The 17,513-nt window shown below is 37.7% G+C and overlaps 1 long non-coding RNA gene across 1 annotated transcript; it reads left to right on the top strand.

Annotated features, from left to right (window-relative positions):
• The first annotated feature begins 3,877 nt into the window (after positions 1-3,877).
• Positions 3,878-15,741, top strand: LOC116785591. Its single transcript, XR_004356599.1, has 3 exons — positions 3,878-3,993; positions 8,828-9,105; positions 15,398-15,741. It is a non-coding gene; the product is annotated as an uncharacterized LOC116785591 (long non-coding RNA).
• The last annotated feature ends 1,772 nt before the right edge of the window (positions 15,742-17,513 follow it).

Genomic DNA, 17,513 nt, shown 5'->3' with positions numbered 1-17,513 from the left:
GAAAAAAACCCAGAACAGATCCAATGGTTGGAAATCAAAGCTCAGAAAATTCAATCACTATAAAGATGCAGTAAGGGTGATTACATGTAGAAATAATTTCCCAGTGTAGGTAGGTGGTAAATTTGCCATTGCTAGGAATTTAATCCAATTGGATACACTTTAATCTGACTCTGGGAAAAGGCTTGGAAGCATCTCTGTGGATGGCAGCAGAGGTAATTTGTTCTGTGCAATCTTTACATCTGTGAATTTGTATTTGTGCTTTGTCACTCCCTTCTTTTATAAACTGTTGAACGGAACAGAGAGCTCTCATTGCCCTCAACATGTTCCACATGCTCAGCTTTGCTTTAAGACAGTGACTAAAAAAACCCCAATCTTATGCTTCAGGGCTACAGCTGGCTGCCCACAGAAGGAGAGAAGCTTATTCCCTAGGTTATTTCTGGGGTTTTTAATTTCATTTTTCTCTGAAGCCTTAGGGGCAGGCATGGCTAGTTATAAAATCTTGGAGAGACTGGGCCACTTCTCTGCTGGGAAGTCCTCTCTTTTATGTAGCTGCTATCTTCCATCTGACTGGGGGATCAGATAATTTCCTCCCTAAGTTAGGGTAGCAAGGGCTTTGAGCTCTTTCTTCTTTCCTGTTCATTACAGCATCTAGGCATATCTGTGATCATCTGATATAATCAACTCACTGGAGCTTGGGGCAGAGGCATCAGAGATTTTTGGAATTCTTAGTAGTTTAATTTCTTCAACATGATTTTTTTTTTTTTTTAATAACCCAACTCAAGGAGAAAAGCAATGGTAAATGGCTGAACCATTATGCACCATACAAAACAGCAGGTTGTCTGTTCTGGTTTAAATTCTGAATTGTAGCTTAATTTTGCTGCAGTAAGTGTTATAGGTCACAAATACTGTTTCTTTTTTTTAAAATGGGCTGATGCCAGTGGGGATGCTTGATGGAGTTGCAGAGCTGCCACGCAGGCTTCTCAAATGCTGCTTTGCCGGCTGCATGCAGCAGCTAACAAAGGGTTTGTTGTGCTTGCAGCAGCGTTGCCTGCGAGCCTGACTTTCCTTCTACAGCAATCCCCACTTTTTGTTTAAAAAAACTGCCACTCCAAAGAAAAATAAGAAACCTTACTAACATTGCAGTATCAGAGAGGGAGGATACAATTGGTTTTCTTATTGTTTTGAATTGCAAATGGCATTGAGTGGAAAGAGGGATGTCAGGAGGTACTGGAAACCAGGCTCCATATTGTCATCTCCTAAGAGGCAAACAGGTCTGCCAGGTTCTGCCCTGTGGCTGTGCTGGCAGGTGTCTGGTCTTACAGTACTATCTGTTGCACAGGTGTGAAAGTACTCATGTGCTTCACAAAGGTCCTCCTTTCTCTACAGGAAGCTGTCAGCAAACACCTATTGTCATCCTGCAAAGTTGTGAAAAGAGACCTGCTGTTTCATCAACATCAAAATGTTTTCTTCTTAAGCATGTGAAGGAAAGGCAGCCTCCTTCTGATGTGAGCCCTTATGTATTCTTTTGGTAGGTCCAACGAAGGGACGCATTTTCAATTGCTACTTGTGTGCAAGTGGAACTGGCACTTGCTTATGTAAATAAACATATTGACAAATTGCATATTTACCTACGATAAACCATCTATTCTATGATTTATCATAAGTCATCAGTTTGCATCACATATTACATTGGCTTATGATACATATATGTTTAATCATGGACTTATCCTGTACCCATCACTTCACAGGTGATTAAATACTTAGCTGTAACTCTTTGCGCCTGTATAGGGGTTTGTGCATAGGAGCTGCAAGCAAAGATAAGTCCAGCTGGAGAACTGGAGGCAGATAGATTGAGACAGGTGAAGGGAAAAACCCAGGAGATCCAGATCATTCCTTGAATGACAGAACTAATGAGAACTGTTTTGCTCTGGTTTTGTCTCTTTTGGGGTGTGATACATTCATGTTCGCCCCACTGAAGTGCCCTCTTCTGTGGTACCCTCCAATCTCTCTGTGTCTTCATAGTGAGATGCCTCACTTTCCCTTAGCTCCTCTTTATTCCATGGCCTTTAGCCTACTGTTGCTTGGCCTAACAACTGGGAATGACCCAGCAGATGCTGGAGATGCATGCATGCAAGGTGGCCAACCCGTATGTGTCTGGCATGGTCAGCAGCTGCTACCAGCTGAACCTAATCGACTGCCCTTCTCCTCTACTGGCAACAAAATTAATGACTTTGGGAGCTGCCTTCTATGATGTGCTGAATGTTGCACAGCTCTGTTGTAAGATTTTCCTGTTTTAAAAATGACTATGCCGTTCAGTTCAGTTGAAACTGAACAAACATGACAGGGAGACAGTGTGATGCACGCAAGCTTCATTTTCTCACGAAGCCAAGCTAAAAAAAAAAAAAATCTGCCTAGGAAAAGTTTCAGCCAACATTTGAGAAGCTTTCCATTAATTATCAAAATGAAGAAGCAGAGTGTGCTAATAGAGTGTTGATTCAAACCATCAGAATCAATTTCTCAAAAAATAGAAGTGCTAAAAAAAATGCATAAAACACATCAGATTTGTGCACTGAATGGTGTTCCTGTTGAGTTTCTGCATCTGGCCTTGTTGTAACAGCCTCCAACCCTAAAAATCACCCTCCTATACCGAAACTCCACAGGATACACAGAACTCAGAAGGAGAATTTTCTTTCTTAGGTGTCAGAGAACCTCTGTCTTTTAAGGTTGTTTATTCAGAGTGAGTAAATTGAACTAGGTCAGCCTGAATTATGGTGATGGTGTTCGGAGTGCCTATGTTTCTGGTGCATCTCTGGAGGACTGCTACTCTGCAAGGTCTCTCCCACCAGCCCTTCTTCCTCTTGGCTGTTGTTGCTCACAGAGCTTCTGTCCTGTGACAAAAATATCTACACATGCTTTGCAGAGCAGTTTTGGATTCATTGATGCAAAAGGATGAAGAAGTTAAATATGCATTTCTTGTATCACTGTTTCTATTGCTGTAAGGTCAGTATTTTAAAGGCTCTAAAGTTTCTGGAAATGGATTTTTGATTTATTTTGAGACCAGCCTTCTGGTGCTTATTCATTTGCCTTCTACATTCTGAAGGCCAGTTGGGAACTACAGCTTTTACAAATCATCCCTTGTATTTTGGGTTAATCCAGGCCTTCCTGCACTTTACTTGGTTGTTGTAAATGCAGTTTATAATTCATAAAGAATGGTTCATCTGCCCTGTGACTAGGAAACGTTAAAAGAAAGCATTCAGTCATAGTTTATGCATCTGGTGATGTGGACTGGGGTTTTTAAAAGAACCCAGAAGAATTAGGCATTCAAATTTCATTAAAATGCTGTGGAAGTGAAGCATATAAACTCTATTAAAAAGCTCAGTCATTATCTATAGCTCTTGGTTTTTTTCTCCAATTTAATTTGTGCATAAGCCTGCTTAGGGGAGAGAAGTAGACAGGGCTGGTTTTGCTCACCTTGCCTTCTTGTTAATGCTGAGGCACAGCCCTACCTTAGAGCTTGAGCATGCTGCAGTTCACTCAGCTCTTCCATTTTTAACTGCAGTTTCATATACCCACCCAGCTACTGATTTTATAATTAAACCTCATTTTCCTAACTGTAAAAATGAATCTAAGTATCTGATCAATAAAACTGTTCATATAAATAGTTTGGTGAATATGATGTTGAAAATATATATATATATGTGTATGACATCCTTAAAATGATTTGTACTTTTTCACACTCTGAACATTCCAGGGAGACAAAACTGAATAAAAGCCAGTGAAGAAAATAAAATTATACTGCAGAATGTAAAAGAATTGGATATGTTGCTTTTAAATATGATGCAATGTGACTAAAGATTACATGTAATATTCTTTCAGGTGTCTAAGAGAACACAGAAGTTTCCTCTATATGCAAGAATCAGTAAAGTACAATATGACAAATATAATGAAGAACAAGATGAGAGATCAATTGGATACACAATCAGATGAAGTAGAGTAAGTAAGGAGTGGAGTTTGTTCTACAGTCAGAAGGGATTGCTGCAGCAGTACAGAATAGGCTTGCTGGAGGAAGGACTTAATAATTGTGTCAGCAATGCTCAGCCCCTATTTATTGCAAAAGAGAATTAATGTCTTTTCTGCCTGGTGCTGAAAATAGAAGCCAAATTTAAGTTGTTTCTTGAAGGCAGAATATAATTAGATCATGAAGCTTTTGGGTCTAAATAATAGGACAAGAATGGCCACACTAAATCAGAACAGGGTATGGTGTCTTAACTAGGCTTGAGAATAGGACAAGCACAGAGATACTTTCCCCAGTTTCCAATTGTGCACAATGTGCACATTACTTAAACTGTAGGTTTAAGTGCATTGTATATTTATTAGCCCTTGCCGAATCCTTTCTCTATAGATTGTTCTAATTATTTATTATACCCATTTGTATTTTTGTTAGTATTTGTTAGTATTCTTGTAAGAATAAACTATACAGTGTAGCTATGAATTGTGTGGAAAATCATTTCTGTTTGATTAAAACTGTGATACTTGGTGCTTTTTAAGTCTTATGGTAAGAGGAATAGTGAACCATTGTTCCTTACTGATCATCTAAGTTAGTTTCAATTCTATATACAATTGTTTCCTCTTTGTTATCTCTTTTCCAAGTTGAAAAGTACTTTCATCCATCCTCATACAGTTACAATAGTATACTGCTACTCATCTGTGTTGTCTAGCGTACACCATTCCTACTTCTAATAAACCTTTGGACATGGATCATTCAGACTTAGGTGAAGTATTTGGGATGTGGATGAAGTCTGGGTTTATACAGTGGTGTAATATTTTGTCTTTTGACTTTTCGTCCTTACATAGTGATTTGTAACATTCAGTTTGCATCTTCTGTCTGCCAGTGAGCACTGGACAAATGTTTTCAGACAGTTCTCGACAAGGAGTCCAAGATTCTTGTTGAAGTGATACTAAATTATTTATTTATTTATTTATTATTTGCCCCTCTGTGTGTGAAGTTGGGCTTTTCCCCCCTGTGTGTATTGCTTTGCATCTATTGATATTAAATAACGTCTACATTTTTTGTTGCTGAATCAGTCAGTGTTCAGTATAATGACACCTTTTGAGGTATTGACTGTTCTGAGTAATTTGTATCATCAGCAAACTTTGCCATCTCATTATTAATTCATTTTTCCAGATCATTTATGAATATACTGAAGAGGACAAGTTTTAGTGCAGATATCTGATTGCTTCTCTTCTGTGGTGAAAACAATTTATTACTATGCTCCAACACATCATTAATCTACTAAAGAATTTTCATCCTTCTGATAACTTAGAGTCTTTAAGAGCCTTTAGAGAAAGATCTTGTCAAAACACTTTGACTTCTGAAAATCCAAGAATACTATAACAATTGGCATTGCAAAGCTGGCTGACATCTTTAAAGAACTATTAATATCATAATTTTCATCAACTAACAGTAAATTAAATCCCAAAAATTTAGTAAGGTTTCTCTATTTGCAAATATTACATTATTTATGTGCTAATAATATCTCAAGTCCTTTTACTCAAGTACTAAGGTTTCTAGCAGTTAGTGACAATTTCTGCAGAAAAGTTATTACTATACTGCCAGAAATTCCAGAGAAAGGTGCAGCTTTTCACTGACCCCGCATGGAGCATGGTTTCTTTGCGATAGAAGTCTTCTGTTTATTTTCCCTAAATGACACATCCCTGAAGCAATAGTGAGGGAATGAAAGTTACATTTTATCACAGTAGTGTTTTCAGAAAGGTGAACTGTGGAAGTACCTATTCATAATGAAACTTGTGCCAGCCATGAGTTCCTAAAAAGCTTACCTGCAGGTGCTTAATTTTTTTAATTAAAAAATTGATATCTGAGCTTTATGAACTTCTGATTAAACTTTTAAAATAAATTAAAGGTGAGAGGATTAGACAGGGAATTGGAAATGAACCGTGGTATCTTTTGCCTCTAGCTCAGCATTTTGAAGGCAATCCAAATGAGATGTGACAAAGTGCAGCGCGCTCTTTTCTTTTTGCTGACCTATGTGTAAGTGGAGTTCAGTCTCTGCCAAGTTCTTTGTGTGTGAATAGCCACATCACTAGCCCTGCTACTGTAATTAACACTAATTAGCCCTTTACTGGAATTTAAAATAAATAGGCCGTGATTTAGATATCACAGAGACTAAATTATTCCTTTAGATGATCCACCCAGTCTAGAAGAATGGCCTGCTCCCCCCAGCCGTCCCTTTTTGTGCCATTAGCAGAAGTTACAAAGATTAAGTTGTAGGTGGCTGATATGTCCAGGTCTCATGTTGCATCCTATTTGAAATTTAAAGTATAAAATCCTGTTGAAGACAGTTCCTGAGTGTCAATTGAATGAAACTGTGTCTTAGTCTGTTATGTGTTACTCTTGGGCAATTCCTTCCTGCCCTCTTTGGAGGTGTGAAGAGCTTCAGTGGAAATCCTCATGATGTTCAAAGAGGTGCTTCTACTTCTTCAACCTCCAATGTAAACTTCACACCTCTTCTCAAGAGAATATAGTTAATTTAGGTTGACCTTTGCTTATCATGACTCTTATGGTGTTTCTGCTACCTGTTCACTGTTTTGCTGCCGGAAATTCTTCAGACCCGTAGGTAATACCAGGTAATTTCTGCTAGTCTTCCCTCACTTATATAAGACATCATGGACTAATAGATATCCTGGGAGGGGAATGAAAAGTGCACTTTATTTAGAGAAAAATTGGATGCAGCTTATCACTGACATGTATCAAGTTGATGGCTGGTGGTGACCATCCTAACCCTTTCTCTTTGCTTGATTGTGAAATCTCAGCTAGTTCCTCTCTTTTCCCCAAAGCACCTACTGGATTTTCTGTCGTTGCCTCCATCTGAATTTTGTCTCTGCTCCTTGTAGAGAAGGGGAAAGCTTAACAACAGCTGAAAAAGACCCAGTCCTTCAACCTCACTGCTTGCCAATGGTTGCTAGTTGAACAGAGAGCAGTCCTGATCCTGCTGCAGTTCAGAGCACCAAATGATGTACAGTGCACATGATGCTTCTAGTCAAAGTGTGATGGCACAGAAATCTGTCATTGCTCTTCTGGGGCAGTGGTCATTATCCAAATGGCCTCTACACTGTGGTAATGGGAAGAACATTGATGGCCTCAATGTCTGATGCACTGGATTATTTCAAAAGCGATTAGCAGTGGCACTAGAGCCAATGACAGGTGATAACTACTGCACTGCTTTAAAAATCCTCCTTGTTATGTCAGCAACATGCAGGTCTTCAAATAGATACATGCCTTCAAACAACACAAAGACTAGGTGTTATTCTAGAAGAAAAGAGCAGCAACGTGAATCTGCTTTTTCCATGTTTTCAGCAAATTGTTGACTGTTTTAGGTCTTTATTCAAAATAACTATTTGGACTTAATTTGAGAACAGCAAAAACATGACGACTCTTTCAGTGCAGGCAAAAAGTAAGCTGTCAATATGCAATTCTTGAAACAACTAGAATTTAAGCAATCAAGTACAAGGCAATTCTTGTTTCCCACACTAGGTCAGCACTTTCTTGTAGTGTTAGTTCATGTCATCATGGTGTGCTCTGTGGAGGTGACTCATCTGTGCATTTTGGAGTTCAGACAAAGCCTGTTAGCTGACTTTTCTCTGTTACCTTCCACATGTTTTTCCTGCATTTGTAACAGCATGATTCTGCCTGCTGTCTGCAAGTGAAACAGCTGCTCACCCACACCTTCCTTACACATAAAGAGGCTTCTAAGTGTGTTGGGCTTTGGCGGAGAAAGCTACATTACATGCTACCTGAAAATTATCACTGATTGATCTAAAATGACCTTCCTAAATTAACAGATATTTTTTTTTTTATCCTGGTCCAACTATTTGACAAATGCTATAGCTCGTAAAGTTGGATATAATTACACAGGGCTGAAGATCCCTAATAATGAAGTAGTTCTTCATCTGTATAGAAGTAACTATGCCAGAATGGCTGTGCTCATATCAGCATTGCTGCGACACACAATACCAGATGTACCATTCTAACTATCTTTGTACTGTTAAATGGGCAGTGTAACATTTATGTGTATATAAAGCCTTAAAGCAGAGAAATGCTCAGTCTGTTCTCCATTTTGGAAAAGTATCTATTACCTTAGGAAACAGTCACCTTAATAACGTGAAACTTTGCTTCAACTCTATCAGTTCAATTCTTCCTATGTAGTCAGACATGAAATTGAGTTACAGTGGCTTAATGGGCTACCACATGTCAGTGGAGACGAATTTGTATGCAAGCCAGTAGCCCATCACCAACACAAGACAGAAATCATTAGATCAAACAGCTCCATTTTTCAGAGGTTTTAAAGATTTTATTTTTTTCTCATGTCTGTTTGTAGTCGAAGAACACACACACAATCTATTACTATGCTCAGCTGAAGACCAAGATGATATTAAGCAGCAGTAAGTTGATCTTGTGACTGATCAACAAATTAGAATTTTGAAATAATTTAACTAGATTAGCTTTAATTTGGTGATTGGGGACTGGAAATGTATATAAGAAATGAGTCTGTCCTATATACTGTTAAGTAAGACCTTTAGTGACTGCATTTGGTGCACTTGTATGCTGGTGACTGGATATTTTCAGAGGTAACTTAGAATCCATGATTTCCATTTGAAATGTTTCCAGGTGTGCTTAGACAGCCTTTTCCCATTTATCCCTAGAATTTCATGTTTATACTTGTTTCAAGAAAATTGCGTGATTTTTTGGACTTCAGACAATTTTACCTTCATAATGAATATCCTTTCTTATTTTTTCAACCTGTCGCAGATTTACTGACTTGTAAAGAAGCTTCTTTGGAGAGCCAAACTACAACGCTGTGGAACAAAACAACTAAGTCTAGGTTTAATTCTGAACAAAACCCTACTCTTTGTTTTGTAAGTTTTATTAAAAGAGATAAAAGAATTGCTATACTTAAATTAATGTTTCAATGGATATCTCATCTCTTGATAACAACTAAGTTTATGGCAAGAACATTACCATCAATTGTAATGCCTGAAAAGGTTGTGGGAACTTCAGGAAACCAAGATCTGACTACACATCATCAGGTAATGCCTCTAGGGTAGCATATGGAACAAAAAGAGGGTTCTGCTCTTTCAAAATCAAAAAAAGATTGTGTTCATATTAAGGTTTGTGTTAACTTCATTTTAGGTGATACTGAGGACCATAATTATTTGCAAGAGAAATCTGAATGTAAATATTGTCAGCATTTTTTCACACTTTTTCATTGTGAAACAGAAACCATTGAATATAATGAAAAGGAAGTTAAGAAACTCCCTCTCAGGATACCATGAGTTTCTTACATGTTGCCACACCCTGTCAGTAATAAACAGATCTCTTAACTGCTGCTAATCTGGATTGCTTGAAATACTGTACTGCAAGCACATGGCCAAATTCTGTTCAGCAGCAATGTTCACAGTTGCTGCTTGGATCGAAAACTCCTGAGATCAGAATTTTATCATCACTTCATTAGCTTACTAACAGATTCTCCCTGTCAGTTTTGAGTTTGTTTTTTTTTTTTTTTAATTATTATTATTGCTGTAAGAAAAAGAGAGAGAAAAGAGAAATAAGTAACAGCTCTAAAGACTGAGGTATTATCTATAAAACTCATTTATGATGGCTCATGAAATTTCCCTGTACTTCAGTCCTGGGGGGAAGCAGCATATAGGGGGTAAGGATACTTCCATAATTATGCCCATCATTTTTTGGTCTCTTTTTTGAGCCATGAGCAAAAGCCCAGATATTCTTTTCAAGTAAGAGGGATCTTAAGACTAATTTCTCATTGACCTATAAATAACTTGTCTGAAGTAACTTACTTCTGGTTTACCTGAAATGGATCAGGTCTGGCAAGGTGGAGATAGGATGCTTTGATGGAAATCTGGCTCCCATGAAGTCAGTTTGCCAGTACATTGTCAAAAAGTTTTATCGAGTTGGTTTTTTGTCTTAATCTCTGTGCAGCATTTATTTCCATACTTCATTCCTTACTGTAAATTTTATTCCATGACAATTTCATTGCTTTTTGTAACTGTGCTGTGAATGAAGTGAGCCATAGAATTATTTTTTTCTATTTTGATTTTTTTTGGGGGTGCATATTCCTGTTTATAAATAAGGATGGGCCCAACTGCCCACCTTTTGATAAATAAAGAATAAAATAGTTAAATTCTATGATCAAACCTGTCGGAGTCAATCCAAGAGAACATGTTATTTTTAGTCCTACTTACTTTTTGGATAAAAGCTGCTTCAAGGAACAAAGATCAACATATAACCAAAATTAAGCCCTTTGCAATGTCTACTCTGCTGTGTAATTCATAAATTAATGGATCATGAAAAGACCTTAAAAGAATGTTATCCATCAGAAATAATACCTTTGTATATTTATCACTGCTATATCCCAGAAACCCTTGTGTTGAATTTGCCTATCTAGGAGCCTGCAATGCTTTTGAAAGGATAAAAGAACCGTAAAATAAGTTTATGTTGCTCAGTGCCCAAATGTTATAAATGACTAACACAATATGAGCAAAACAGTAAATCTAATCTTTTGCAACATGTATATTTAACAGTCATAAAATCTACTTTTGGGTACATTGATATTAGACTTTTGTTTTACATGCTGCATGCCATATATCTGAATTACTTAGACCTCTGAGTAAAGCTAATTTTTCTTCCTAGAACCAAACATATAATTTCCAAGGTGACAAGAAATCTCCCACAGAAATTGTAGAATAATAGGATCTGGTAAATGCTTGCTATTCAAAATAGGTTTACTACCACAGTATCTGAAAACCTTATCGTGAAGGTAATAAGCGAAGCATGACTTCTCATCTGTCTTTTATTTTTTTAATTATCCACTCAGCAGAGAAATAAATGTACATATTAGAACAATGTGGGATTGTTTTGCTGATTTGTTTCCAATGATGACATCTAGTGTGATATGCAAATGTGTATGTAAATGAAGAAATATGTTTTGCATTGGAGATAAAAGGTGGTCAAGCACTTTCCTAATTTTTATTAGATCATCAGGACTGGTCCTCAAGAGAGCCCCAAAACTCTTCTCCCCCCAGTGAGTTTTAATTTTACTGTGTAGCCTTCATTATGTGACCGTTGACCATGGTGCTTTCTCTGGAAATTTATAAGCCTTGGTCCCTGTCCACGAAATGTCTTACAGGGTGAGACTTGAAGCATTCATCATTCTGTAGGGAGTTGGGCTAGAAATCCAGAAAACAGAGGGTTTGCTTATGATAGCTGCTCATGCAGAGGAAGTGCTCTGCTGTGCCCTTGTTGCACTGGACCTGCCAAGGGAAGCAGGTCTCTTGCTCAGGGTATGTCCTGTAGCTGGGGTCAAGGATAGTGCTGACGTGAACAACCACAGTCAGTCATTGATTGTTGGCCTGACAGGGAGTCTTGTGTGCCACCTGAGTCAGGAGAGAGCCTTACCCATGGATGTTGCTGTGCAAGAGCTTCCTAGCTCTGAGGAATGCAAGAGTGCTCCTGGAGCACAGACTGAGCTGACAAATCGCTCCACCGTAGACTTTTTGTTTGCTTATGCTTCATCTGGTCTAGAAATTGCAATGACTGGAAAAAAGGGAGAGTGCATTTTGTTTTCATAAGACCAAAGTCACAAACTCTAAACAAAGACTTCAAAAATACACACTTGCGACATTAGGTGCTGCTTCTATGTGGCCTTTATTTTCCTGCTGAATTATTTTAGGAGTTAGTTTTGGGCAATTTTTTTCCTCTTGATTGATACATAGAGTGCTATGAGATTGCAACTTGGCTGTTCTCTAATCAAACTGCAAATGGGGTCAGAATCAGGGAAGGAAACAGACATCCTTGCGATTTTATAGTGCAGATGCAGCCCTCCTTCCCTCTGCTCCCTGGTTACAACTGATGTGGCCGAACAACAAGGGCAAGCTCAGGGCATCATGGTGCTTGTGGCAGGATTGCTTTTGACCTCACTGCTCCTCAAGATGCTACCTCCTACCCCACTGCTGTTTAGTAGAAACTGGTTCTATGTTTTGGCATTGACTGTCAGCTGCTTTGACCTCTATCGCCCTAGCTTACTAGCAGCTGGCTGCAGAAGCTGTTTTTCCCACTCTATATGAAGTATGTTCAACCACAGGTCTTTTACTTTGATATGTGGAGGCACCACAGTTTTGAAGCTTTAATTTCCTTCACCAAGGCTGAAACAATTTGAGTTAGTTGATTGCCAGGACAAAGATCATTGTCTGTTATCATGCATCCTAGGAGATGAGCTCCATTTGTGTATTCCATTTGAAAACGGGGCAGGTTTATTTCATTAGTTTAAACTTTGCCATGTAATATGGAAACAATGAATTGTGGGCAACTTGTTCTAAGAACTGTATCTTTATGGCATAGGTGCCAAGAGCACCAGATTGTTGCACTTGGGTTGTGTATAAATCCAAATAGGTAAAACCTAAGCACTCCATTAATGAAGTGTAGACTTGAAGATCTTATGCGTTTGTATTAGTTAGGTGTAGCTTGCACCAAGGTAAGTTTTAAAACAGACGATCATGTCTGGCTGCATATTCTACACGATTTCTAGCTTGCAATTATTGCCTAACACGTTTAATACTTCTGTGCCTTTCAGCTCTGTAACACTGTCTCGTGGTAAGTAAAAGATTAATTCTCTTACTTCATCCCAAAAGGCAAAGGTAGTTTTTGTCATTCCTTAATTGTACACTTGCATATATTATAGAAAAAAGTACTTTATTTTTCTGCCTATTCTATATAGTGTCATGCAGAACTTAAGACACATTCCCAAATCTGGAATTTCTGTCAAAATACTTTACAAGTTGTTTCCTATCCTGTGTAAAACCTTTCCACAGCCACATGTGGAATTCACTTGTGGAAAACTCCAACAGCTGTATGGCAGGTAATTTCAAGCTGACAATACAGTAAACTTTCACTTCACAGAAACACAAGGTTCACCTCCACAGGTAAGGTCAGGATCTTCTGAAAGAAGGGAAGAGTGTTCTAGCTTGCTTTTTGAACACTCTAGCATTGGTATCACTTAGATCTCGGAGCTGTATGACTATGTGAAGATTCTCTCTAAAATCTGAGGATAAACATATCTTTATTTTGTAGGAGCTGATTATTCACTTTAAACGGAGCCTTTTCTTTCTGCCACTTGGCATGTGCCACTGTGAAAATTCTTAGGATTCTTGAAATGGGAGGGATAGGCAATGGTGGTGACCCTTCCCATCCATCTCACCAGCTAGCAGTGCTGGTGTTCACATTTACTGCCAAATATTGATCATGTTACAGCAGAATCCTTTTTACATCTACAGAACTGCAGGGTGTTATCTCTCTATCTGAGGCATTATCATCCCTGCTTTCTTGCTAGTGTTGCTTTTGCACCTTCAGTATAAGGCTGGGACTTCAAATAAAGTTAGAACTTTATTTTACTCATTGACCATCTGTACTGTATACACACAGTGATTCAGGCAAAATACAAAATGACTGAAGCTTCTGTCAAAATACAAAGTGGAAATGAATATTTGAGGTTTTACGCTTCCAAGCTTCTCCTGTTTCTCAGTTTTGGGTACTTAGTGTAATTGGAAGGGTCAGAAAGTCCAAAATCTAAAATCCATGGGGCCATTTAAATTTCACTAATCATCTGCCCAACACTAGAAATCTCAAAACAACCTCAACTGATCTCAAAGCATCCTCTCATCCTGAGAGGAAATAGCTGAGAACTTGTTATAAGTTTAAATATACTCTACTGATGGCTCTATAATTTGGAGGATAGCTGAAGTGACACAGGAGAACAGGAGGCACTGACTGATCAGATCAGAGTTGTATAAATAATGTACATTATATGTGCCTGACTGGTGATAGAGCTTCATGAGCCCACCACAGAGGATGTTGTCAGCTGGGTGAACCAGGAGCCATCTAAGAACAAATGAGGTAGCTGGGGCAAATCAAAGTCAAGAAGTTTCTCACATTTACCCACTTAACCAGTCTAACTAAACTCCTAGCAACAAAACAGTTAATGAAAATATTACAACAGTGAGTTTCAGGTTGACTTGCTAAAGAGACTTCTGTCAAACAAGGTATTTGCAGAAGTCATTTAATATATCTCCACACACTGGTATTTGAACAGAAGCGTACAGGACTCATGGGGTGGGACAATTATAAGAGATAATTGCAAAGAACTTCACCAACATAAGATTTTAGCCTGACAATATGGACAGGATTGTTGTCCTTATTCCTTACCCCCATGCAGCAAGCCATGTGTCTCCTCTTTCGGGTGACAGACAGGTGTCCAGCAGGCAGATCTCACTGTGTGAAAGGGATGGGAAGTGTTTGCCTTCACTAATTTTTCTGGTTATCAAGCTCAGATATTACCCAGCACTTTGTCCCAAAGTAAGGAGTGAATGCATGCTTTGCCAGGGTTTACTGGTCTTCATGCCAACCTCTCTCCAGTGATACTCGATTAAAAGTGCAAATCACGAAGCTATCAGAGCAGGGACCATACCATGTACTAGAAATGTGACAATTCACACTTCATCATTAAATTGACAGCGAGATTAAAGAAGGGTTGCTTTTATAAAATGAAAATGAAGAGTACAGCATGGTAAGAGGTAATCTGCCTTTTACTAGAAATAAAAGACCTGAAACATGAATTCTTGTGTTTGTATTGAATAAGATCCTATCCAATGCTGATGATGTCATACATAAATGTTGGAGGCATATAAGATGATTTATATTTATCGTATGCTACATGATGTAATGACCTCTAAGAAATCTTTCCTTTGTCGTGATTTAAAAACAGATCTTATTGTGTCAGGGAAAATATGGAAATAAAGGATTTTGTGAACACTGTCTGTGTGCTTATATATTATTTTATAATGCTTACCACCTATGAGGATGTAGAAGATGAACTGTTTATTCTTAAGATGACTTTAAAATATTAATTGTTTTGAATACTCTTTAATAAAATGGTACTTCCAAAGAACTTAGAAAATTAAGAGTTTCTAAAACAATAAACAATTTTTGGGGGGGTTCTTTTTTAGCTAGTTGTGCATACTTAGATGAGACTAGGACTTGCCCTAAAAACTGTTAAAACTAATATACATATTGCAAGGTAATTACTTTCTAACAAGTAATTACTTTCTACTATAAATCATAGTATTTACATTTCTGATCTGCATATATTTGCTCACACCTCTGACTATATTAAAACCAAAAACCACAAAAGACAACAAATAATTCACAAATTATTATGGATATCTGTAGATATATGCCATAATATAGAAATGTAGAAAATGTTTTTTCCCCTAATGCTTGTATTTTTCATGCTTTCTTTTTGTAACTCAGAGTGCTTCAGATCAGAACCTCAGTATCTGATTGTGGAACAGCTCCATGAACAGAGACTGTGAGCAACCCTTCCTAGACTAGTTGAGAGCTTGTGGGGCAGAACACTCATTTGGATAATAAAATAATATCACCATCAGGTCTTAAATAGAAGCCTCCAACATCAGAGTCTTCACCATCACATTCCTTGCTATTAAATTGTTGTGATCTGTTTGGTGTTTTCCTGAATGCATTAAATCTTTTTGTCCTCAAGAACTAGTATGGTCTTGATGATATGATTAATTTGACAACATTTCCAGATTTCTTAAAAAAAACCCCAAACCAACTGGATTATCTTTAGGCTAGTTCAGTAATATATCACACATTGCCATTGTAAATAAGTTTGATCGACTGTACATATATATGTGTCTCTTGTTCACCATGGTAATTCTGTTATCCAGTTAAAAACTGTGCTTCACGAAGTGTGAAATAGGTTTAAAATGGATGTAAAACTGAAAAAAGATAAATTCTTTTTGTCTGTTTACTCTTGTTCTTGACACTGCAATTGTATCACATTTTAAAGCTTTAACTTTTACACCCAGGATACCTTGAAATGTACTTGATTTTAGTTAATGAAAGGTGGGATTTTCTTCTATTCCCTTATCTCTAGGAATTGTGGCTCTAAGATAGCATGATGACTCATTAGAATATCAAGAGAGATAGTGATATTGCTCAAAAGAAAGTGGTACCAAATGAAGCATAGAGGTCTCTTTATGCTACGCTGTCGTGATGTCATTGTTGGAAAATTCTTCAGTGAATTAGATTCAAATGAGTAATTCATAATAAAAGCTGATTTTAATATTTTTGAAAATATTTATTTTATTGCTGAACTTGAAGTTTTGACTGGGTTGCAAATTTTGGTATCACCAGTTCAATGTAGATAAATATAAGTGATACCCTAGAAAAAAGCAATCTTAACTCTCCATATCGAGTGATGGGCTCTGAATTGAACGTTACCACTTAGGAATGAGATCTTGGAATTATAATGAATAGTTTTTATGAAACCACCAATTTAATGCTCAGTAGCAATAAAAATGTAAATTGAATGTTAGGAATTATTAGAAAAGAAATAGAGAACAAAAGAGACTGCATAAATCCCTACAGAGTTCGTGTCCCCTCTTCTTAAAAAACTGTAGTGGAGGACTCGAGAAAGTTCAGAGAAATGAAATAAGAAACGTATGGGAATGCTACACCAAATTCGAGTTATATGTTTTTTTTCACTTTTGAAGAAAAAGAATGTAGAGACTTCTGGTTCCTTACCTCTTTCCAACAAGATCTAGGTGTTTATGAGCCCAGCATGTAAGCAGTTCAGAACTACTTATGTTTTTCCTTATGTAGTGTGTATTTAGGTGTAGAACTTGTTGTTGTGTGTTATGAATGCTGTGAGATAGCACAAGCTAAACTATGCAAAAAAAAATCCACGGAAGAAGATCAATCCCATTGTGAAAAACTGAATACAAAGACATCAGTGCTGGCACAGGAGATCGCAAACACATCTTCTGAGAAAGCCATCAGTGTGTGTTTTCATACCCTTCCCTAGGCATCTGCTGTTGACTACTGTTGGAGACAGGCTCCTGGGCCAGGTAGGCCTTTGGTCTGAGTCTGACCACTCCTATGATGTGTAGCAGCACTGGAAGAATTTATCAGTGAAGGAGCTGGGCTGTTCAGATTGTTTTACTGAGAGCAGGTGACACTTCTTGAGTTAGAAGAGTTTGTGAGTGTAGGATAAGCTTACGCTTTCAGATGTTGATGCTTGATATGAACTAAATCTAAAGAACTGAGGATGAATATGGGATGAAAGGAAGAAATCTGTGCTTCTGAGGGATATTGCTGCAGGGTTGCTGAACAGAACTGGGACATGGGCAAGAAAATGATGTGGATAAACTTCTCCGAAAGAGATAACTGCTGGCTTCAAACTCTCTCTTAGTTTGTGGTGAATGGACATGATTTTAACTCCTTACTCGTAACTTGATAATCACGTGTCTTGAAAGAGTGCATAAAAACTGATGTCTACACCACAGTGACTTGCTATGAAATGTAAAAAATGCTACCTTTTACTTGCCATCTGATACAAATTGAT

The sequence above is a fragment of the Chiroxiphia lanceolata genome, chromosome 4, assembly GCF_009829145.1.
Source record: "Chiroxiphia lanceolata isolate bChiLan1 chromosome 4, bChiLan1.pri, whole genome shotgun sequence".
Taxonomy (NCBI): Eukaryota; Metazoa; Chordata; class Aves; order Passeriformes; family Pipridae; genus Chiroxiphia; species Chiroxiphia lanceolata.
This window is presented reverse-complemented; position numbering and strand designations above follow the sequence as displayed.